This window comes from Leptonychotes weddellii, chromosome 5, assembly GCF_054177405.1.
Source record: "Leptonychotes weddellii isolate Sample4059 chromosome 5, ASM5417740v2, whole genome shotgun sequence".
Lineage (NCBI taxonomy): Eukaryota > Metazoa > Chordata > Mammalia > Carnivora > Phocidae > Leptonychotes > Leptonychotes weddellii.
The window spans coordinates 137767204-137792551 of NC_138373.1; the positions used below are offsets into that span (position 1 = coordinate 137767204).

General features: G+C 45.1%; 1 protein-coding gene and 1 long non-coding RNA gene across 2 annotated transcripts in view; one reads left to right on the forward strand and one right to left on the reverse strand.

Moving 5' to 3' along the window:
• Positions 1–25348, forward strand: part of AMDHD1 (amidohydrolase domain containing 1) — a 204059-nt gene that overhangs the window by 147978 nt on the left and 30733 nt on the right. The window lies entirely within an intron of this gene.
• Positions 15532–22177, reverse strand: LOC145721450 (uncharacterized). Its single transcript, XR_014145126.1, has 3 exons — positions 21904–22177; positions 18787–18909; positions 15532–17351 (listed from the first exon to the last, which is right to left on the reverse strand). It is a non-coding gene; the product is annotated as an uncharacterized LOC145721450 (long non-coding RNA).

Genomic DNA, 25348 nt, shown 5'->3' on the forward strand with positions numbered 1-25348 from the left:
TCCCCATTAAGAATGATATTCGCTGTGGGTTTTTCATAGATGGCTTTTATGATATTGAGGTATGTGCCCTCTATCCCTACACTGTGAAGAGTTTTAATCAAGAAAGAATGCTATACTTTGTCAAATGCTTTTTCTGCATCTATTGAGAGGATCATATGGTTCTTGTTCTTTCTTTTATTAATGTATTGTATCATATTGATTGATTTGCGGATGTTGAACCAAACTTGCAGCCCAGGAATAAATCCCACTTGGTCATGGTGAATAATCCTTTTAATGTACTGTTGGATCCTATTGGCTAGTATTTTGGTGAGAATTTTTGCATCCATGTTCTTCAGGGATATTGTTCTGTAATTCTCCTTTTTGATGAGGTCTTTGTCTGATTTTGGGATCAAGGTAATGCTGGCCTCATAAAATGAGTTTAGAAGTTTTCCTTCCATAAAATCTCCTGGTTTTCAAATGATGACACCTCATTCAAAAGAAAATTTTAAGCACCTTTCTGGCCAAACCACCTCTGATGGTTGAACTTAGCATAAGGGTTGCCAGTTTGCCTGGGTAATGCTGTGGACAGGGCAGAGGGGAACAAGGAGGAAGCTTGTTTCCAGCCAGAAAACTGGGGGGCCAGAGTGGGGATGGGGTGTGGCAAGGAAGGAATTCCTTATGAGGGGTGTATTGCCCCCTGGCTTGGACTCAAGAAACAGAGTTAACAACAAATTTTAAGGTTTTATTTTTCTCTCGACATTTCATTTCTTATTTTTAACCCTTCAAAAAGTCTGTTAACCATGCACAGACTTGGTTGGTGCTGTTTTGGGAAACTGAGAGGTGGGCAACAAACGGAAGTTAGACTTCCCTGACTGGGCCCTCCTTTGGGGGAGCTGCATGACATTAAGGGGCCAGTAGGCCTGGAGAACCCACAAGGTGGTGGCAGGTGAGCGAGCAGAGGTGCCAGGCATGGTTGGGAGAGCGAGAAGGAGCAGGAGATGAGAAGAAGCAGCTGAAACTGGGACTGACCCTGCTGAGAACCTCAGGACCAATGATGATCATCCCCGAAGTCGGTGGAGGCTGACCAATGGAAAGACCTTCACCAGATGCTACGAGGTGGAAAAGCTGATCATAAGAAAATATTACATAATGATCCCTTTTGTGAGAAACAAATGAATATTTACATGACTATGTGTGCACGGAAAAAGGTCTGAGGAATTCATACAAAATAGTAAATGTGGCCACTACTGGATAGAAGGACAGTGGGTGAGTGGGTAATGCTTGCGCAATGCAGGGATTGCTTTTGCGGTGGGGTATACGTGGGCTAAGACTCTGCAACTTCTCCTTCTCTCCTAAGAGCCTTACACTTATTCACTGAACTGGTCCTCACTTCAGCCCTATGCACTTGGTACTGTTATTACCCCCACTTTACTCTTGATGGGGAAAAGAAAGTGCGAGGAAATGTAATAACTTGGCCGTAGGTCATGCAGTTAGTAAGTGGTACAGCCCTTTCTGGAGTGGTCTTAAAAATGTTACAATGTTGTTTTTATAAAGAAAGAAATTATCTGCACATTCCAGCACTTATTTGAAAATTTGTGTCGTCACCTTCTTTTTTCCTTCCAGGTGGTAGTTAGGAGGGTCAAAATTTCTCACCTGATCCAAATCTAATACAAACCAAAAGTTTCCTCAGTGGAAGCATTCAGGACAAGTACATCTGCTTTCTTCTCGATCACTGATGGTCCAGACCCTGTTCTTAGTCTTCGCTTCTTTCCCATTCATTTATTGGCTGGCATTTTATTATGTGTATAAAATCAGTGTTTACCTCTCCTCTTTTATTCCTCTGCTGTTTACCTCAATATATACTTAACTATGAAAAAGAGTAGGTTAAGATTGAGCACCTTTCAAAATACATCTTATTTAATTCTCATATCGCCTTATCAATTAGGTGCTCTGATGAGCCTACAGATGAGGATTATGAGGCACAGAGAGGTTAAGTCACTTTGTCAAAACCACACAGCAAGTAAATGGTGGAGCTAGGACTCAAACTCCAGTCTGTCTGATTCCAAATTTTGTGCTTTTAAAGGTTACACTCAACCGTGGTTCAATATGGTAAGTGAATGAACAAGCTTCCTTTGTCCTGCACCTCAGAGTGTGTGTGGACATCCCTGAAGCGTAAGGCTGCCTGCTTTTCCTGCCTGGTTCTATTACTTTTGGCTAAAAACCATGGCAACCTGGAATAACCCAGGCCTCTTCAGCCCACATGCTTGGCATGTCTGCCAGGCCACTGTGTCTCACGTATGCGGATTACATCATTGCCCTGGTCCTGATCTGAGAAGTCAGAATCTCCTTCTCCTCAGATTTATATATAAAACTTTTCAGTCAGTCTGTCAACATGAGTTTTCCTTTTGCTTTCTTTTCCCTTTGCTCCCATTCTGGCCCTGTCTTAACTTCCCATGTCTCTTCTGGAGCTTAGTTTTCCTCTGGGCTTGGAAAACCCAGGGCTGACTTTGACTCACAACCCTCTGCTCACTTGGTCTATGAACCTGCTCCTGAAGACACTCTTCCCTTTCTTTGGGACACAGAAACCTTCCCTCAGATCCCACTCCTCTAGAGGAATTAGAAACATTCTCCTCCAAACCACTTGTACAAAGAGAGACATATGGTCTGCACACGCCTTCTCTCTGCTCCAAGATCTGAAGTTCCTTCTGGTGTATTTGTTCTGATAAGACTGGTCTGTGTCATTTAGGCAACTATGGGACGGAAGACAGATAATATTCTAGAGGAATACATGGAGATAACATGAAGGTGGGTATTTAATCCGTAGCCTTCCAAATCTGTTGAGTGATTGGACCACCCCCTTCCCCCCTCAAGCCCCCTGGTTTTCCGTTCCTCTTCTCTGGTAAGAAAAGGTATGCTCTTAAAAAAGCCTCCTTTGAATGGGCCAGGACAGTTTCCTTTTTAGCCATACTCTTTTAGATCCTAAAGACCCCATCCCTCAGCTGAGAACCACTTGATGCAGTAGGAAGAGTAAGGATCAGGACACCAGAGTTGTAGAGCTGGTTTTGCTGGCTAGCTGTGTGTTTTGAGCAGTCATTTAAACCCTCTGCGCCTGAATCTCTTTTTATGGGAAATGCTAGTGATAATCCAGTGTTGCAAGGTGAAGTGATTTGGTCGGCATCAATGGCAACACAGATGTAAAGTCATATTATTCCACTGGGTTTCTAGTCTTGAAGACCCATGCTGTAAGATCTTCAAAACTGATACTTTGACTTCCAGGAGGGAAGTCATATTCCTTAAGCAGTTGGTTTTGAGGGTGGAAGGTATACTAGCAATGGGGGGCAGATGGAGGTGCTTGAGACTGCCTTAGCTCCATCTGTTTCATGATATGGACAGTCGCTTTTCAATCTTAAAAGTGTGACGCAAATGCACTTTCAAGACCGCACCCCCACTTCCCTTTTAATTGCCACTTTTAAGCCTCTTCTGTATAGAAGTTCTGAAATTACCACAGGTTGGAGTCTATTAAATTGTAATGTGAAATTGATAAAAAATTTAGGTAACATTTTTACATGTAAGATATCTGTATGAGTAGTCATAGTATTCTTTCAAGTAGGTATTCATAATAATCACTTCATAAGAAATAAATATAAATCATGAGAAGCATTTATAACAAAACACAGTGAAATTTTAAGCTCTTCCTTAGACTTAACTTTCGCACTAATGCTAAGTAAAACCCCACTACTACACAACAGAAGCATCTCTAGTGTGATAAAGCCAAGAAGTTAGCATTAAGATGAAGAAGGAGTTGTTTGTCACAGGTCTATCAGGTAGGAATGCTTTCAACTACAAGTTACAGTGGGCCCGACAAAGGGTGTTATTTACTTAAGAAATCCAGGGTTGATTTCTATACTTCAACAGTGAAATCAAGGACTCAGGCTTTTGCTTTCTTCTACTCAACCATTTCCTGCATTTTGTTCTTATATTTATCACCTCATACTTGCAAGATGGCTGCCACAGCTCCAACTGTCAAATCTCTACATGAAAGCATCTCCATCAAAAAGGGAGGAAGAGTTTGTTATTTAAAAAAAAAGAAGGATGGAAGGAAGAATGAGGAAAAGCTACAAGGTACAAGAAACCCTTTTCTCCCTGTGACCCTCTCAGGGAGGAAAATCTTTCCAGAAGTCCCCAACAGAATTTGCATTTTTCTCACAGCCCAGATTTGGGTTTACATGTCACCTCTAGTCCAATTATGGGTAAAGAAGTTAGGGGCTTCCATTAGGATTCATCCCTAGGACTGGGTGGATTGCAGCCCTCAGTGGCTATTGGGTAGACAACTAATAGAATTAGCCACAACAAAGTCATCCGAATGTGGGTTTACAGAAAACAAGGACTTTGGGTTAAGTGAAAGCACACATTTTTCAAATGTAAAGTAGATGTATGTTTTATTCATGGGCTAAAAAATAAGAAACAAATGTACAAAAAGATGTACTGGGATATGCTAGGCAGAGTACATAGATCACATTAGCAGAGTGAGTCTGTCTGTCTCCTTTGAGCAGGTGAGACTTTTGAGTGGGTAAGACCTGCTTAGGTGGAGCCCATGGAGACAGGAAAAGTGATAATTGACAAATAAGCTATTATGGAGATATCTTTAGGGAGCAGAATTGCCATATCAACTGACAGGTCTCGAAGAAAAATGATCACCGTGGTTGAAGGCAATGGATGTCTGCCTGGGAACCATTTCTTTGAGGATCTGCCCTTCTCTCTTCCATGTGAGGCTCTGCTGTGCAACCAATCCCAAGACTCCAACATCACAGCCTCTAGGGTGGTCATGTGATCCTAGTTGGGCCACCTGAATTCTCTATCCTGTGCATGGGAACCTAGAGCAAAAACATGGAAAGAAAAATGTAGTTGGAGTTAAGTCATTCATGGTACTACCTACAAAACAAGAGGTTCCTGCTACTGGTCATTCCATCTCCAGTCATTCCTAGGGCTTAATTTTTCAGCTCTTTCTACTCATTTTTTCACCCCGCAAATCTCTCTGAGCATACCATGTATGCTGGACACTGTCCTAGGTTCTGGAGATAGAGCTACAAACAGGAATAACAATGTCCCTGCCCTCGTGGATCAAGCAGTCTAATGAGGAAGACCGATGACAAACAAGTAAACAAGATAATTTCACACTAGACAAGTGCTATGAAAGAAATAGGTAGGGTGATGTGGTGGCGACCGGCTGGGAAGGCTACTTCAGACTCATGGTCAGGGAAGACCTCCATGAGCTAGTCAGGAATCTCCCAATTATCCTTTCTTGCTTTATGCAACCAACATCAGTTTCTGTTGCTTGTAATCAAATGCTCCTAGCAGATACTTGGAACAAAAGGAACTCATCAGGTCCTATCACAGTCTGGAAACACTGGACTCTAGACCATGAGCTTTTCTTATTCTGAATCCATATGCCCAGGCAATCTCTTGATAACTAATTTTACTTACCAAGAAAAAAAATCTAGATAATATATTAACATGCATGTACCATTAATCTAGGGAGAAGATGTTCTGAAGAGCAGATGGAAGTTTTCTTGCAACTGCATATTCATAAAGGAGCTTTCTGGTACAAATCTGACTTGTCTGAGGCTGCAGTATGAGTCAGTTCTCCCAGGGTCTGATCTCATCCCTAAATGGGATGATGGCTTCAGACAGAACTGAGAGGCCAGGGCTAGTACCTGGGCCAATGTGGCAATGTACCACAGCCCATGAAGTCTGGCTCAGAGGGTCTGCACATCTTATCCATCATCATTAAGTAGAAAATTTTGAAGTCATCTGGGCCTCATGGTACTATTGAGGGAACCTAGACCTGAAGAAGTGAGGGCTGGCCAAAGGTCACACAGCTAGTTAGTATTAGGGGCCTGGCAATGTCCCAGATGAGTAACTCTGGGCAGTCATGCCTCAGTGTTTAGCTGGGTCAGGAGCCAATGTATTTTCAGTTTGGAGCCCCGGCCATGAACCCCCGCTGCAACAATTGTGGGACAAAACATCTTAAGACAAAACATTTTTCATTCAATGCACGGTGACCCAGGACCTAGCATGTGATGGGAGATGGGACAAGAAAAGTGGGTTTGAGGGGCGCCTGGGTGGCTCAGATGGTTAAGCATCTGCCTTCTGCTCAAGTCATGATTCCAGGGTCCTAGGATCGAGCCCCACATCGGGCTCCCTGCTCAGCGAGGAGCCTGTTTCCCCCTCCGCCTGCCACTCTCCCTGCTTATGTTCTCTCTCTAATAAAAAAAACAAAATCTTGAAAGAGAAAGAAAGAAAGAAAGAAAGAAAGAAAAAGCGGGTTTGAGCCAGGCGGCGAAGAGCCTTGAATGTCAGGCTGTCGCATGTGGACTTGCCCTTAGGAACAGGGCACCGCTGAAGATTTTTGAATAAGGGAAGCGGTGTGGTAAGATGTGTGTTTAGGCGAGTTGAGTCTGATGGGAATGGGAAGGAACTGAAGGTGCTGAAGCAGGATCAGGAGGTATGAAAACAGTTCAGGATCATGAGAGATGATCAGGTCTTGAAGCAGGGCAAGGAGAACAGAGAGGAAGAATCACACTTAAAAGGTGTTGCAGTGATATCAATAGGCCTTGGGGGAAGGAGGAGAGGGAGAGATCTGGTTTGGGGGTACCAGGCAGGTGAGGAGAAGGAGGACGAGAGAAGCCCTAGAGGAAGTGAGAAGATGGAGGGGTGGAGGTGATGGATTTCATCTTAGCCTAGTTTATCCTGGGTGTGGATGGAACATTTCCCCGGATGTGTAACTGGTGAGCCTAATAAACCACAATTTGTACAGTAGCTTCTGATGCAACACACAGGGAGGAGATGCTGTTTCTCAAAATCTCACTGAGGACAAATGATAGAAATGAAAGAAAAGAAATGGAACACAAGTGGTTTAAATAAAGCTCCATCGATTTGGAGGGGATGGCTGGGGAAGAACAGAGGAAGGAGGAAGGATTGCAGGAGGGTGCAGTTCAAGCAAGCCAGAAATAGACACAGGGCCAGAGCCACCACAGAGGAAGGAAGGGAGAAGACGTGAATGTGTAGAGGGGGAGCAGAAAGGTGGGAAATGGGAGCCTGGAGTATGGAAGTACTTCTCTGTTGGAACGGCTACAGCACACAACTCTTCTCTGAGTTTCTTTCCCTGGCTCTTCGAACTACTTGCCTTGATTATAGTTATGCACAGGGTTTTAGAACCAGGAGCCTGCCTGGATGGGAGCTGGGGGGCAGGACAGGGGGGTGTCTCAGGGCTCACTTGGTGCTCATCAATAGTCTTGTAAAAGACCACCTCTACCTTAAACAATTTTGTTGGGAAAACGTAGAAGGTCTATAAGAGGTGCAGATATCAGACCTCCTCCTGGGCTTTTTCTTTATCGTCTTCCTCCTCACTTTCCTCTTGGTTTCCCAGGTCAAAAGGGCAGAACTTCCTGTCTGAATTTTAGAGCCTCTGTCGCCTTGATTTTGTTCCTGGCTCAGTGGAGAGGAATTCCAAGTTGAAGACAAACAATTGTGCCTTGTGAACAGTCACCGTGTGTTGAAAAGACCCCAAGTACTTTTTTGCAAACCTGTCGCAGGGAAAATTCCCAGTGGGGGAGGGCAGGGGGGTCAAATCCATCCTGGAAGGAGGAACTCCAATTGCTCCGAGAATGTAATTTTCTACGTAAATTCATAAAAGTCAAAAATGTCTAAGAAGAAAAGGGAAGCAACGTTGATTGCAAAGAGAGAAACAGCACTCCACAAAACAAACAAACAAACAAACAAAAAACTCCCTGAGCTGCAATATTTCTTGATTTTAGAAAAGTTGCTCACATACATCTGTGATCACTGCTGGCCAGAGTTATGGTCTCTTCTGAATCACGGGAGGCGCAGTTTGAGGGCTTTCTGGGTAAACTGACATACAGTGTTGCGCAGATACATTGCATGCCCAGCCTATGCCTCTCACTTAGGTGAAAACCCACCTCTATTTCCAATCCCCTGGTTCTTGAATTACTGTGGAAAAGCAGAGGTCCTGGGTCTTGGAAAGGGGGAAAAAAGTCTCTTGTAATTCCATTCTCAGGATAGAGTCTGCTTCTGCTACTATGAGGATGGACACTCCACAAGAAACACTCATTCAGTATCAGTTATGTTGAGACCAGCCTTCTGTGTTCCTCTTGCCAAGTCTCTGCAGAAATTATTTTCCAGAAACGGATCCTCTTTTCGCCCTTGTTCCTGCTCAAAACAGACCCAAAATAATCTATTTATCATCAACAACAAATACTTCGTGAGGGCCTATTGGATGCCATCCAAACTGTTCTAGACACTCACGTGAAATTGTTTTACATAGCCAAAAGTGATTCGAGATTAATTTTCTTCCAGCTATGTGAAGTCACCTAGAAATGTTGTCAATTCAAGGATAGATGTCGCTGTCACAGGGAGGTATGTTCTTTTTAGTTTTTAAAGTAAAACTGTTTTAAGGATTCCCTCTCCATGATATTATTTGGGGAAGTCCTCTGTTAGATATTTATTTAGTTCATCTGACAGGTGTTTGAAGGGTACACTATTTATCAGGCACTAATCTAGATGCTGACTAACTCAGCAGTGAGTAGTAATAATTATAGTTGGCATATACTGAGTACTTTCTATGTACTCTCTGTTCTAAGCATTATAAAAGGTTTATATATATTCATTAATTTACTCCTAAAACACTATAATGTAGGTATTATTAATTTACTATAAATTATTACATACTTTATATTAATACACATTTTAAATGAGGAAATATTACATATTATATATTAATATACATTTTTTAAGTTAGGCACAGAGAGGTTATGGTACTTGCCCCAAGTCACACAGCTAGCTAATGGAACCCAGCAATCTAGGTTCAGAGCCCTGGCTTTTAACCACTTAGAGAACCCCTGCCTTCATGGAATTTACATTCCTTTAATTCAAGCATATGCTGGTATAGATTCCTTTGCAAGCACACGATGGCCTCTGAGGAGCCCACGCTCCAGACTGGGGCAACCAATAGAATAGCAAAAATGAGCACCAGACTTTGAGTCTCTCTAAAGATCTGGACTCGAACCTTCAACAAATTATTTAACCTTTTGAGACTCAGTTTATATGTGAGATGACGTATGTGAATGTTCTTTGCGGACTCTGAAGCACCATATACCTACAAGGGATTGTGTCATTAATTGCTTCTGTCTGTGAAGTCACCTGTTATGCTGTCTATCACCCTGCATTAGCCACTGGGGATCGGAGAATCACTACAAGGGGTTAGAATGGCAATGCCAAGCTGAGCTCCCATAGTCCTCCTTCAGCCAAGTTTTAGCTGTGTGACTAGAGAACACTTTCTGTTCACACACTAATGCTTTTCCATGGGAAGAGAAGTTAGGCTCAAATATGCTCAAAATTTTAAAATAATTAAAGCTGAACTGTCAGGTTCACCCCAGTTGACACCCACATTAGTAATAGTGGTCCACATATCTATCAGTACAAAGTTGAGGACGTTTCTGGACTGTCTCCATGTGGGTCTAGGAACAGTATTAACAGTATGACATTCACCATAGATGGTAGGACTAACCCTTGTCACCTATCAGTAAGGACTTAGAGAGCTTTCAAAAAATCCATAAACCTTTATTCACAAACCTTTATAAACTAATCCTTGTTCTCTTTCTAGTGTGCTTTGGACAAGTTACATACCTTCCTGAGCCTCAGCTTCCTCATCTGTGAAATGGGGAAATAATATTTTCATTGCAAAATTGTTAGGAGGATTTGAGATGATACTTGTTGTACTAGCTCAGGCCGCTATAACAAAATACGATAGACTGGGTGGCTTAAATTTCTCATAGTTCTGGAGGTTGGTAAGTCCAAGTTCAATGTGGCAGCAGACTCAGTTCTTAGTGAGGATTCTCCTCCTGGCTTACAGACAGCTGCCTTCTTGCTGTGTCTTCACATGGCTCAGGGAGAGAGGGCAGAGGGGGCAAGCTCTGTAGTGTTTCTTCCTATAAGGACATCAATCTCATCATAAGGGACCACCCTCATGACCTCATCTAAACCTAATTATCTCTCAGAGTTCCCATCTCCAAATACCATCATATTAGGGCTTCAACATATGATTTTGGGGAGACACAATTCAGTCCATAGCACATGTAAAAAAAAACTCAGTGCAGTGACTAATAGATTCTCAATAAATAATAAGTATTTCCAGCTTTTGGGGGGGAATCAAAATTTTCCCCTTTCCCCAGACATCCCTAGTTAAGTCTGGGCTGCCTCTGTTGGGTTCTTGCTGCAAGCAGTTCATACCATGGTTTGTAGCATTTCCTGTACTTGCTCAATGCCTGAATATATTTTAAAAAGAAAACCACTTAAAGAGTTAATTTAAATAATATTTTGACCAAAACTAAGCATAAAATTATATTTAAACTCCTATGCAAATATAAACAAACTGAATTTTAAAAAACTAAAACTGCATAAGCAGTACAATTCAGAATAACATTAGTATGAGAGATGGGGTTTGTATTAAACCCGAATCACTGACTATGAGGAGGCACTGGCTCTGATCCCCTGGTGCCTGTTCTTTTGTGTGCGCCCCACCCCTCTTTTTCTTGTTTTTACGGTATTCTATGGTGTCCTTCGGCATTACAGGCATCCCTTATGAATCACTTAGGAATTAAGTCCACCCATGTTCCTTTCTCATCAGCTGAAGATAATTACAATGGTACCATTTTGTGCCAGTATGACAGTGAATGCAAACACAGACTTGGGCACTGAAATCTCAGAACAGTCTCTGTTTATGGGATAGGTGATCATCCAGGATATGCGAATATTTACTTCTTAAGGCTATCACTGAAATTAAGATACAAAATCACCAAGTTTTGGAGTTATCTTGGCAAACTCTTAGACTTATAAGGATCTATCGACTTGGGTTTAGGAACACTGATGTGATCCTTAGGCCTGTGAGCTTTGTCATCAGACAGTCTGGGTTCAAATCCCACACTACCACATAGTACTTGTGTGCTCTTGAAGAAGTTCACTCATTTAGTCACTCAACAAACATGCAGTCAGCACCTACTACATTCCAGGCACTTTTCTAGGCACTGGGGATATAACTGGATATAAGACAAACATGGTCACTCCCCATTCTAGATCTAGTGAGACAAAAACCCTTAACCTCTTCCCTAAGCCTAAACTTTTATATCTATAAGTAAGGGTTTAACGAGAGGCTCACTGGAGGACTAGACGAAAAGATGCACATTTAGAAAGTGTGCTGGATTGTCCTGTTTGCCTTCCAGTTTCTGTCTCTATCCTTCTCACCCTACTTCGGGCTTCTGGCTGGGCTCCACTGTGAGGACTCTTACGGTAGAGGTCAGAGGGTGAAAAAATGGGGTTGGGGGACTTATTCCCCCAGCTCCTTGCTTGCTAGGCTTCCGCTGGACAATGGCCGCTCACCTCCACTGATGGCTATAGCTCCTGCACGCAGATGTGACCCTCTCCTTGAGCTTCTGCCCTTCCTGAAACTGCTCCCTCCACACCCCCAGCAGGTGCTGGGGAGCGGCCATTCCAGCTGACGCTAGCTCCAGGTTGCCTCAGAGTCTCTGGCTGGTTTCTCTTAACCCTGCCTCATCTTTGCAAATCATCCCATTCATTCATCCCTAGTTACTACATTTGAGAATGCCGGCAGTTTCCTGCTGGAACCCTGCTTCTGAATCATACATAAAGTATGAATCTTATTTCACAACGTTAAACGTGCGAGAAGGGCCACGTCATCTGTTTTTGTTGAAGTCAACTTTGCTTCCAGTCTCCCATTCCGTTGGGTTGGTAGGAAATATCACTGCAAGTCTCTGCTGTGGGGTCTCGCCTAGAAGATGGAACTCCAGTCTCTTTGGCCTCCCGCCTCTCATTGCTGCTGCCACTTTCCTCATGGTCCCATCCCATCTACGGGTCAGGCAGTGCACTGCACAGCAGTGTCCCCTCTAAGGGTGCCGTTCACGTCAGGGACCCCTATGGCGGTTCATGGGGGTGGGGGGGGTGGACATGGAGATTGCAGCCTCCTGGCAGAGTCCTGGAGCGGTAGGTACTCGGAGCGCTGTGCACACGGAGTAGCTCACCCACGCGCTGTCGCCTGCACGCGGGGCCGCGCCCTGCCCCACCTCATTCCAGCAGCCGCTTTTTTTTTTTTTTTAAGATTTTATTTATTTATTTGCGAGAGAGAGAATGAGAGACAGAGAGCACGAGAGGGAGGAGGGTCTCAGAGGGAGAAGCAGACTCCCTGCCGACCAGGGAGCCCGATGCGGGACTCGATCCCGGGACTCCAAGATCATGACCTGAGCCGAAGGCAGTCGCTTAACCAACTGAGCCACCCAGGCGCCCCCCAGCAGCCGCTTCTTTTCCCCACCCACAGTCCTAGGAGGCCCTGCAAGGACTGTGTGTCCTCTATGTCCCTCCCTCTGAACCTGACCAGCTCTCTTCCCTGACCGGCGGCACCTGTCCGTGTGTACGGTGTGGACATACGCAGAAGAGTCTCGGTGTGTGAGCCCGCGGTCCGGGCTGTGCCCAGCACAGGCTCGGGAAAGACTAACCGGGGAGAGCTCTTCAGACTGCATAGTAATTGTCTTGGTCTGCAGGGGCTGCCATAACAAAGTACCACAGGCTGGGTGGCTTGAGCAACAGAACTTTATTTTCTCACAGCTCTGGAGGCTGGAAATCCAAGATCAAGTTCTGGCAGCGTTGGTTTCCTCTGGGGTCTCACTCCTCGGCTTGCAGATGGCCATCCCCTAGCTGCACCCCCTCAGGGTCTTTCTGTGCCTGCGGGTTCCTTTTGTCTTTTTGTGTGTTTGAATTTTCTGTTCTTATAAGGACATCGGTCCAATTGGATGAGGTCCCACTTATGGCCTCATTTTAACTTAATCACCCTTTAAAGGCCTTGTTTCCAAATACAGACATTCTGAGGTGCTGGAGGTTAGGGCTTCAACATGTGAACGGTAGGGGGGACAATTCAGCCCCTATCAGTAACATACTAACTCAGCGATAAATTATTCAATATGAGGGAGAGAGTGTCTTTTTCTGGTAAGCACAGAGGCACCAGAGGGTCAAGTCGTGGTCCAGCTGGACGTCCCTTAAAGCTCAGTGATTCCAGGGCGTCTGTGTCATGCTTGTGGCAGAGAAGCTTTTGCAAGGGCTGGGAACCTAGGGCCTGGGTCCCGCCTCCCTAGAGACACAGACATTCCCATTCGCCTCTGGGAATCTTACCAGTAGCCCTGCTCCAGGGAGTGGGGCTCTGTTTCCACCCCGAAAAAGGACTTTCTGACCTTTCTCTTCTTTCCAGTCTGGGGGACTTGCCTCATTCTCCCTCTCTCCCACTTCCGGGAGACCTAGCACAATCTTCTCCACAAGCTTAGCTTTCTTGCAAAAGACAAGCAGGTATGTTGTCTTCAGTCAACTTTGGCTTTTGGCTCTCTGCAACAGCAGTCTCTCCATTTGCAGGGGCCAATGGCCACTTTCCTCTTGGATTTGGGGATGGGGAGGGGGAAGAGCCATGAGAAAAAAAGTCCACTTCTCGATGGATCAACCTGGCAGACATGGAAAGACTCTAGCACAGGGCCCGATAGAGTGAGAGTTCAATAATGTGAACCATCATTATTGTTATTCATGTAATTATTGCTCTCATACAACCATGTTTGAAGCAGCAGTCAGAGTCTATGGCCTGAGAAAAAAGCACCATGAAGCTGGTATCTAAAACAGCACTGTCCAATAGAACTTTCCACCGTGATGGAAATGTTCTCGATCTGCACTATTCAGTAGGGTAGACATTAGCTACATATGGCTATCGAGCACTTGAAATGTGGGTAACCCAAGTTTAAGTTCGAGCAGCGGTGGAACTAGCTTATTGGGCAGTGCAGATTTATAAGATTTTTATAGCAGCCAAGATAGAGAATGTTCAAGTATTTTCGTTCCAAATACCATAATGATTCCCACCTCATTTCCTAGCCATGCCCTGAGCTCCGTTGTGCCTCTCTACCCACTACAAAGACCAGGGCTGCACCCCCTACTGTTCCTATAAGCAAGCCCAAAAGCCAACATTTGGAAGCCTCGGAGGGATTTTTTTCCATGTCGGAACCTTGACATTCCCGGTTCATTGTGCACAGTAGAAATGGCAGAGTGATGCCATCCTCTTGAGCTGCAGTTTGTGGCAACCCCTTTCCCGAGTTTTATGGGGCATCTTTACAAAAAAAAAGATATCAAAGTGGAATTCAAGTTCATTTTGATTCTGTGCCTTGGTGCAGACTTTGACGCCCCCTCTCGAGACCCTCTGAGGTGCCGTGAGACACCACGCTCAGCCGGGCCTGGAGGCTGCGCATTCCACACCCGGGGCCAGGCTGCCAAGGTCTCTGAAAGTCCTCGGAGCACAATTAGGATTTTTTATTAGATGCCTTAATGGTGTGCCCACTAGAAATGTGTACCTTGGCACCCCCGGGCCTCCTGGCTCCTGTCACTTTCTCACTGCAACTGGAATTGGCATCACAGCCCCTGGAAAATGGGCACCTCTCATCTTTACATTCTGCATGAATCGCCCCGTTCTGTGGAGGAGCAGGGCTCGCCTCAGACGCCTGCAGACATAACAGACGGGCTGCTTTTCCCGCGTCGGACTTTTCCCAGGGGCTGGAAAGGGGCCGAGAATCTCTCCTTGAGCCCCTGGAATTTTTCCTCTCCTCATTCTCTGCCCTTTCCAAATTATATAATTTCCTTGAAGCCAGATGTTTTTAAAGTCTCCCCTTCACACACCTTTGCGAATGTTCTCAAATGATGTGCGTGTCTGTGTGTTTTAAAGAAACAGCTGGCGAATGCATAGAGTTGAATGAAATCTGATGGTGTCTCCCTGTGTGAAACATTTCTCTGACGCCCTGTCACTAACAGAATATAGTGCGGGCTCGTTCATCATAATAAATGAGGCCCTCTGTGATCTGGGTCCTACTTCGGCTGACAGCCTCTCTCCTTCTGTTGTTACATTTGCCACAGCAATACTGAGGGGCCCTAGGTTCCCCCAAATAAACCCTGCTCTTTCGCTCCTGCATCCATCTGCCTATGCTGTTCCCTGGCCCAGGACACCCTCCTTGTCCCCCAGGGAACGGTCCTTCCCTGACACTCAGGCCAGGAGGCACCTGCTCTGGAAAGCTTTCCCCTGTTCCTCTCTCAGAGGGTTGCCCTCAGCCCCTGCACTGTTTAGGTGCCCTGTACCTTACATGTTTCTGGGTTTCACTTGGCTCCTGTGTCATATTTTATTTCCTTGCCCATATTTCTCCATTATTGAACTGTGAGACTGTTGAGGGTTAGATCTGTGTCTTTTTCATCTGAACTTCCAGAACCGAAGATGGTGCCCAGCTCATAACCGCCAATCACAACCTATTGTTGAATTGAAATGAGTAGAAAAAGCATCTGAGGTGAAGAGGTTGTATGTTTTCAATGCTCAACAAAGTTTTGTTGGATCGACTTGAATTGACCCGTCTTTGGATACACTTATCATCTGTGCTTTAAAACACACACACACACACACACACACACACACACAAAAGATGTCAATTATTTTATGCCAAAACTCAACAAATGAAATGAAGTAGGGCGCTTGCAAGGGAGGAAGGGAGGAAAGGAAGAAAAGTAGCTCCATGTGGAAATGTTTATTCAGGATCTACTCCGTGGGATCAGACTCTAAAAGACAAGCCGGATCTAGTATCTCCACTTAGTTTTGCCCATTCTGGTCCAGGTCCCCCACCTCTCACCCAGACCTCCGCAGCAGCTGCCTCTCACTTCCACCTGCCCTGTTATGGGCTGCATGTTTGTCTCCCCCAAAAGGCACACATTGAAGCCCTAACCCTCAGTGCGATGGTGTTTGGACATGGGGCCTTTGGGAGGTAATCAGGGTTAGATGAGATCATGGGGAGTAGAGACCTCGAGATGGGATTAATGTCCTTATAAGAAGAGGCAGACCAGAGCTCACACTTTGTGTTGTCATGTGAGGACATGACAGGCCAGGTCTGTGAGCCAGAAAGTGGGCCACCAAGAACTGAATCTGCTGTCACCTTGATCTTGGACTTCCCAGCCCCTGGAACTGTAAGAATAAATGTCTGTTGTTTAGACACCCAGTCTATGGTATTTTGTGATAGCAGCCTGAGCTAAGACACATCCCCTGACCCTCCATTTTCCACCCAACAGCTAGAGTCAGCTCTGACCTATATGACAGATCAAGCCATTCTGCCTTAACCACCCATTCACCGTTGAGTATAACCCGCACTCCTTTCCCCGACCCATTACCTTCTTTCAGTCCCTCCCAGGCTACACCCATGCAATTCTTGCAGCCTTCGGGATGGCTGGCCCTTCAAAGAAAGACATGTTGTCCTTGAGACCTTGTCCGACCACTGTACCCTAAAGTCATTCACAGCCACTTTCCATCACGTTACCTGTTTCATTTTCTTTATAGCACTTTTCAGACCTGATACACCTTCTTGTTCAGGTACTCGTTCATTCTGTGTCTTCCCCAGCTAGGCTCGTGGGCACAGCAGCCTCACCTGTTTTGTTCGCTGCTCTCTTCCTGGCACCCAGAACAAAGCCTAGCCTGAGTGGTGCTCAGAAATGATGGGTTACTGAAAGACCAGTATGGGCCTGGCACGGAGCTAGATACTTCCACACACAGTATTTCATGTAATCATATCCAGAAGAGTCTCTTGCAAAAGTTAGCAAGGAATGGTCAATGATTTCCAGTTTTTTGACATACTTGGTGAGTTCATTCATAATTAGTTTCTTTGAAGTAGAAGTGAGTCAGAGAGTGTGACTTCATACCCAAGTCCATCCACATCAAAGTGTTTATGGATGAATGCAAGGGCAGCAAAATTAATGCGCCCCAGCAGTGAAGGTGCGGGCGGCTGCAGCCTAACGTGATGCTGTGGGGGGTGGCGGACCCGCCAGGCTCTGCTCTCGGCTCCTGATCACTCCAGCTCCGATGCACCATTAACCTGGGCTGATGGTTATCCACCTTGAAAGCAGGTTTCGTCCCACCTGCCCACCCTTTCAATGCTGAAAAGATGAACACAGTTCCTGAAACTGTGAGATTCTCAGAAGCCAAGTTTAGTGTGAAGGTTGGGTGGTGCTTTTAAGAGAGCACGGTCATAAGGAATCATGGAATTTTCTTCAACTTAAAAAAAAAAAGCACCAGACTTAAAACGGAATACCTAGATTTGAACCCAAATTCTAGTGCTTAGGAGCTCTGTGACTTTGGACAATTAAGCTCCCCCAATCTCTCTTCTCTTCTGGAAAAAGTTGTACTCGCCCTATGCGCCTCAGAAGTTTGTTCAGCAGGTCGGAACGAGAACGGCTCCCTGCAGGAAAGCATAAAACTATGAAGTGCCACGCATTGCGGTTTGTTACTCTAATTGTTACCAAGATCTCCCTATGGAATCAGAGAATGACAGGATATTAGAAATTATTAATCCAAACCCTTTTACATGATATATGAGTGCATGTGTGCTTATATGTTGCATGCATTATAGAAACAACATGCTTTGGGGGTGCCTGGGCGCCTCGGTCAGTTAAGCATCGGACTCTTGATTCCAGCTCAGGTCATGATCTCAGGGTTGTGAGCTCGAGTCCTGCGCTGGGCTCCATGCTCAGCGGGGAGTCTGCTTGAGATTCTCTCTCCTTCTCCCGCTGCCCCTCTCCCTGCTCTCTCTCTCTCTCTCTGTCTCTAAAATAAATAAATAGATCTTAAAAGAAAGAAAGAAAGTGGTTAAAGACACAGACTTCAGACCCAGACTGCTTGGGCTTATTTCCCAGCTGTGCTGCCCAATGAGCCTGTTAGTTCAGCTCCCTGTAAAGTTGGGAAACTATCAATATCTTCCTCTCAAGGTTGTTTTGAAGATGAAATGAGGGAGAATATGTAAAAATACTTAGCATCCTGTCTAGCACTTAATAAATACTTACCGGTATCATTAGGTTGCTCTTCTGACCCTATCACTGGCCTAATGAAAATTTTCTCATGGGATCTCGTTTCCTACCAAATAGAGCCCACAGCTCTCAGCAGGGTGTCCTCTTGCCCCACCTCTGCAGCCTGCAGCCTCATCTGTTCCTCCCCTTCACTCCAGCCAAACAAATGAGTGGCTCTCCGTGAAGCTCTTTGGTCTTCAGGCTTGACTCGGCTTCCCGGAGTTGGAAGTGCCTCCCGTTTGCTCCGGATTCATAGAACCTCGTCACAGTATCACAACACTCCGTGTTCCAGGTTTCAAGCTCTCTTTATCTTCCTCATCAGCTCTTGCATGGCAAGGCTTGTGACTGCTTTGACTTGTATACTTTGCAGTATCCCAAATAAGCCCTTTGGCCTTATATTTACTAAATATTTGTTGAATGAATGAACAGCCTGATGTCATCAGAGGCGGCATCGCAGAAGTGAGAATTCCCCTGAAGGGAGAAGGCTTAAATAATTGTTATTACTTATTTTTTTAAAGATTTATTTATTTATTTGAGAGAAAGAGCGCACGAGCTTGCGAGCGTGAGTGGGGGGAGGGGCAGAGATAGAGCGAGAGAAAGAGATAGACTCTCAAGCAGACTGCCCGCTGATCGCGGAGCCTGACGCAGGGCTCGATCTCATGACCCAGGGATCATGACCTGAACGGAAACCAAGAGCCGGATGCTCCACAGACTTAGCCACCTCAGGTGTCCCCCAAATCGTTAATATTTATTTTGATTGTAGGGCAGCGATTAAGAGCACACAACATGTAGCTGAACCCCGTGGGTTCAAATCCTGATTTTGACACTTACTATCTCTGGGCAGTTTCCTTCACTTCTCTGTCCTTCCGTTTTCTTGTCCATTGGGTAAGGATAATAAAAATACTTCTTCATGATGTTTTATCAGGAGGACTATCAGATGAACTTAGTGGCAGCCTGCTCAACAAACGATAGTATTATAACTATTGTCACAAAAGTAATAAAGGCTTCTTGTTAGAGGTCCAGGAATATGGTAAAAAGTGAGTCCCTCACTCCACCCCAGCAGTCTTACCCCACAGACTTAGCCACTGCTATTGGCTTAATGAATATCCTTTCCAGAGACTTTACGAACATAAAATATATTTAGCAACATAAGATCATACCACATACACTGTTCTTCAAGTTGCTTTGTTTACACGACCACATATCATGCTTATCTGTCTGTGTCAATACATACCATTCCACTCCAGTCCTTTTAGCACCTGCCCAGCATATCCGTTCATGGTCTATGATAATTATTTAATCAGTGTCATATTGGTGGCCACTGAGGCTTTCCCAGTTTCTCACCATGATAAACACTGTGCAGTGAGTATCTCAGAAGTGCAATTTTGTACACTTGTGATAGTGTAGCTACAGGATAAAGTCCTGGGTGTGACACTGGCCCGTAGAGGATATTCATACTGATGTTCCAGGCCCACAGTTGCACACTGCAATCCTTAGTCCATCTCATGTTTTTGTCATTGGTCCTTGCAATGGCCCTCTTGTAGGTTACATGTCAGTCTATGTTTGCTAATAATAATGAACACAATAACCATGTTCTAAAGTTTCACAGTCATTTCTCCATTGCTATCTGGAGAGATAGTAGCTATTACAATCAAAGGATTGGATTGAAATAGGCAGAATCGTAGTCATTGCTGCTCTTGTTAGGCCAACAGTGGGAGTACTCCGGGTGGTAGGAATAAATAAGGCTTGTTGAGTGTCCATGGCAAAGGGTGCAGCCTAATTTGAAATGAAGACTTCTTTACTAAAGCTGTGGGACAGAAAGTCAGATTAGAGGAGCAGAGCCAAGGAGGTGGGATCTGACACCAGGCCAAAGGATGAATCTCATAACACGAGAGGTATTTTACAAAGATCTACCTGGGGACAGTAGTCAGGATGGACTTTCACTATTGTAGTTCACTGTTTAGTGTGCAAGTAGATTTTTCACACTAAGGATACCTGTATCAGTCATGAGAGATTGAGTTATGCTGCAATAACAACCCAACGTTAACTCATTTTTCTTCACACCAACCCTAAAAGGGCTTTCACTATTTCCTTTTTACAAATGAGGAAACTGAGGCACAAAAGGCTTACATAACTTGCCCCAAAGTCCCCAAAGATGAGAAGTCAGGCAGTGAACCTCCTAAGATGGATATGATTGCTAGGGCAATTGGTAGAAGAAATACTCCAAAGCACTCCCCACTCCCAACCGCAAACCCCTAGCTACCATAATTTACCACAAAAATCTCTGTATTTTAATAAGAACTTTTCACCCCCCAGACCCATGCCCATTAATTTCAGCTAGAATTCAATCCGGAGAAATGGCACCACGATGAACACTCATGGAGCCAACAGTTCCTTTAACAGACTTGGTCTGAAAATCTTGCATAAAAATCAGTCATGCTGTCACTTGGCTGAAGACCTGCTTTGTTTTTGCTAAGTCATCTGCTTTCACAGTCACTCATAATAATCCCTTGATGTTTGCTTCTTTCCACTTTTTTTTTTTTTTACTCCAAATGCTTTTATAGCTTCATCGTGAAAAAGATTGCGTTTTGTGGTACATTTCTTGTCCCCAGATGGTGGTAGCCTTTGAAACACACACTAACATTCCTATACCTTTAACTTTTAAATCTACTTAATACTTATTTGACTTCAGGCTAATTCGTGTCAGTGATGGTGCTCATTCTTGTACTTCTATAATAACTTTTATCTGAGATCTGTAGATCAACATTAAGCCTCACAACACCTCTATGAAGCAGGGAAGGGCAAGGGGAAAATGCAAAGATGAAAATATGTACGTGCCATAAATCAGAAGTGACACTTCCATTCTACGTTTTCCATTGTCATCTTTCAGTGTAGACATGATCCGAGAACTTTCCCATTGAGGACTTACCTGCTGACCCTGTACCCTTCCTTCTCTAGTTTCAAACCTCAGCTATTGCCACTTGCCCCTTGGGCCCACTTTGTGACCTTTGGTATCTTACCTCTAGACTAAAGGAGAAGGCTTTCCTTAGGGTCTGGAGCCACCCTACTATGCTTCCTCAAGTGAAGAGGAGAGCGGGTTTATCCTCAGGATGGTCTAATGGCATTAATCACACGGGAGGAAAGAGAGTTATGAGAAGGGAACCAGACCAGCCACGGGCTCAACCTGGTTCTATCGACCTAATACCTTGACTCATCCCAAGCACAACCTCCACCTACCGGTACTTATGGTATGGGCTTGAAGACTCCATTTTATCTGTAACTCACTCCATCTTAGAGAAGATGGGGCACAGGATGAGTATCTTTGTAGTTAGGAAATCTCTAGGGGTGGGATAGATGAGCCCATGAGGAGGAGGGTGGTTTGCGTGTTGGAACTGACACTCTAGTGTAGTTGGAGAGATAAGGTGTGCAAAACCCTCCTGGCTTGGGAGCTGGGGAGAGCAGGGTTCTACAGTGAGAAGCATGAGAACCTGGAGAACCAGGCAATTACCCAAGATCAAGATCAAGGTCAGGTTTTGGTCAGAGGCTAGGAATGCAACACAGGGTAGAATCACCCAAACAGACCACTGGACCAGCTCTACGGGAAACAGTTCAAAGATGTTCAACATTCAAAGCAATGTGGTTCCCTGGAGAAGGCCAGAGGTAGCAATACTTAGGAGAGCTTGGATAGAGGTGAGGCTAACCATGATTTTTGAAAATCTTGAACTGGTTCCATTCAGCTTTTAATTGTAGACACAGGGACTTCTCCTCCCACTGCAAAATCTTGCCAGGTGCCCAAGGGCCCCACCATCCTTGTTGGGGGCCTACAAGTGCCCTGAGATACTGTTTTTGGGGTTGGTCACATGGGATAAGTCCAGCTGTGACATCACCGCCAAGTTGGGGCCACAGACAGCTGTTATTCCTGCTAAGCAGTTAGTGAGAAATCCTTACCGGATGGCAACCAGTCTAGCCCGTGGGCATGGGTGATGCAAAGGGTCCTGTGAGTGGATTACGGGTGGTCTGCAGATGTTGCTTCTGCTCACGTCCATGTGGCCCCTTCAGGTCTGGCCCTCTTGTCCCAGACTTCATCAGTTTTTTCTCTTCCTTCTGGCTCTCTCCAATTCTTGAAGCTCAGGGAGTAGGGCTGGAGAGGCATTTTGTTCTCACTCATGACATTGCTGCCAAATGTTTTGTCCTTTCTGTGGGTCTTTTCCATTTCCCTAATGGCCTAAGCTTTTGAAACTCAAAAGTCAGGAAGAGTCTTTTCCCGGCTGTTTTCCATTGTAACATCCTTTCTCTGAGGCAGTCAGCACAGAATTGCCCAACTGCTTCAAAGGGAGTTAGGGACATGGGGGAAGCACCAAGGAGAGAAAGGAAATGTTGGGATTGAGGGAAAGCATTGGTTAATACAATACAAGGATGTCAAATATTTTTCTCCCACAAATGTAATCCCATAGAGGCCAATCTAAAGTTGGTTGTTGTACTTGGGTGGAAAAACTATCTGGGGTGGCTCTTGGCAGATCTATCGGACTTCTGTATCTGAAACAGCAGTTGGGTACCCTAGGATGAGCACAGGGGGTGAGTACAGCTCTGATCACACAGCCAAGGGGGTGGAGGGGCAGGCAGGTCTGGGAGCAGCAGCCACTCTGTGGGCCACCTAGGACCCACAGGAGGAAAGAGTCTGGAGGGTTTCTCCGTGATGGCCAATATCCTCACATGGCAGAAGAGCCACAAACAACTGTCAGCACGAGCAGGGTGTGTGAGGAGCTGGAAGTTCCACGCTAAGACCGGGTGGGGGCAGAGCCTCTTCCACCAGAGGCAGGGTCCTCTATTGAGGATGTTGTGGCCTGGGAAAACCAAAACCCCGTAGAGCAGAATCAAATAGCTTTTTCTAGTTCTTGTGCTCCTGGGGATGGTTAAGATTGGCTTGTTCCATGATTCCATCCAGTAGCTGTCCAGGCTCTGTGTCTTACCTCCAAAGTGAAGTGCTGACATTGAAAGGGAAGATCCTTCTGTTTATGGAATACTGTGGTTTCTAGAATTCCTATGTTTCAACTTTATCTATAGACACTAACACAACCAAGCCCCTCAAAATAAAATCATCTGAGGTTGATTTTATATGAAATGAAGCATCTAGATGGACCTTGATTCTTGTCCAAATTGACTGAATTGGCTGAACTCGGTTAAATGGGAAATCCTGGGTCAACCATAGACACACTAGGATCCTTGAGGAACTGACTTACCTTCTCCTGAGTTCTGCATTGCTCATCTGTAACATATGCTCCCAGGCAGGTGTTAATGTGAGCTGTCCTGATTCATGTCAAACTCTGTGTGAAGGACTTCGATTCTCTGAATGTCTATGCCAAGGATACTAAACACACACACACACACACACACACACACGCACATTTGTTGAAGTCAGCCAAAGTCCACAGCCCCAAAAGGCACTTTACAAAGGGGTGGATTAGAAGATAAAACAAAACTGAGATTCTCTGAGGCAATTTTCGGCAATCACCAATCCCCAGCTCCCCATTTAAATTTGACTCATTTCCAATTTTGAAAGATGTCATTTGTGTACATCAGGACACATTTGCTTTAGGGTGAGCAGAAATGTCCCCAACTCCTGGCGGTGGCGGATGCATCTGAAAAATGGAATCAAATCAATTTTACTCCCAAGAGGGACAGGTAGAGGACTCCCATTTCCTGCCAAATCAGTTGGAAACAATGAGGAGAGAGAAAAAAAAATGGAGCCCTCCCTTCTCTTTCTGGCCTTAGACATGAACTCTTGATAAGATCCTGGAAAACAAGCAGCATTTTTAACAGCCGTTTGCCCTCTTCAGCTGAGAAAACAGCACAAGCCAAAACTAGGAACTGGGGCCACCTCTACTGTGAATGTGGCCAGGCTGACTTATTGTGGCCAAACAGCAAATCACGAAATGACTGAGATAAGGAATATAATAACATTTTCACATGAACCTTACATTCTTACCCCTTCTATAGGAAAGGATATCCCTGCAGGAAGGAGGAAGGTGGGGCCCTGCCCATGTCCTACGGTGGTGCTGGGACTGCATTGTCCAGGCCTTTTGTAGGGACACAGGAAGAGGGTACGGAAGTTTCTACAGGAAAACAGAGAAAAGTTCAAACATAAACAGCATCCAAAAAAATTTACCAACAGTGAACTAGATTTCCTCTTTGGGCCTTCCATGCTTCCATGCACCACTGGGCTGGCAGATTTTAATCTTGGATTCTGTTCACCTTGGTAACCTCCAGCGTGTGTGATTGTGTTGTTTCCCTACTTAATAAGTTAAGAGGATGTGTTTTCTATGGCATTGGAGACAAAAACAACCTCTTTCCAGAGACTGTATCCTGGCCTGGCTGGAGTCCGTTCTGTCTTTTCCATTTGTCATTTCTGGGGAGGGCACAGCTTCCCTGAAGTCCCGGGTGGGATAGGGCGGCTCCCTTTTAGGAGCCTTTGAACAAAAGCTGAAAGTGGCCAAATCTCTGCTTCCCACAACAGAGCAAGGGTTTGGGTTTGGCTCCCCCAATTTGGCCAGAGATGTGCCTGGAGAAACTCACTCTTGAGGGATGTGAGAAAAGTTGTATCCCCACTCTAGTGAAGGCTGGAATTTTCCCCTCCCCACGCTTCTGCTCTCTTCTACCCGCTAGGGCTCAGAAGCTGCTACGAGAATGTCTGCTGCCCACCCTGAGGCCACAGAGCTCTCTGGTTTTAGGATTGAGTTATGAAAACCACAGTTCGAACCGGGAGAAGTAATTCCATGGTTAAATCTGAAGAAAAAAGCCAAAATGAAACAAGAGAGTGGCTTTGGGGGAATCCCCTCCCCCTCTTCCTGGTCCTTCTATAGGAAACCAAAATGGCTCCCCTTGGCCTCAAGCTGCCGAGATGGGTGAATGATAGGGAAAATGTTACCAGATCTCTGATGGGAGGCTTGAGAGAGTCTTCTCAAGGACAGCCTCTGAAATGCAAGGAGTTGCCTTCCACTTTTCCCACTGATTGAAATGCCTTTAACTCTGGCTGGCTATTGTGGAAACCACTTCTAAACTGGTTTCACCGGAGGCTGCCAGGCACTAAAAAGAGCATCCGTTACTTCTCAGATGGGGCCAATAGCACACTGCAGGAGCAAATGGTTACAGTGAATAGACTGACTTCCTAGATGAGGCCATTATGGGAAATTAAAACACTCCTTACCCCCAGAAAAATAGCCCTTAAGCCCAAGAATCTTTCACAGCCCAGCCGAGGAGAGAGTTCTGAGTGGACTGCTCTAGATTTTTAGGTGATATCTTTTTCTGAATTGCTTTTTCCAGAACAAATGACTTCCATTATGTTCAGCCAGGGACCAATTCTTCACTTAAGTATGTAAAGCAAAATATGGCTTGT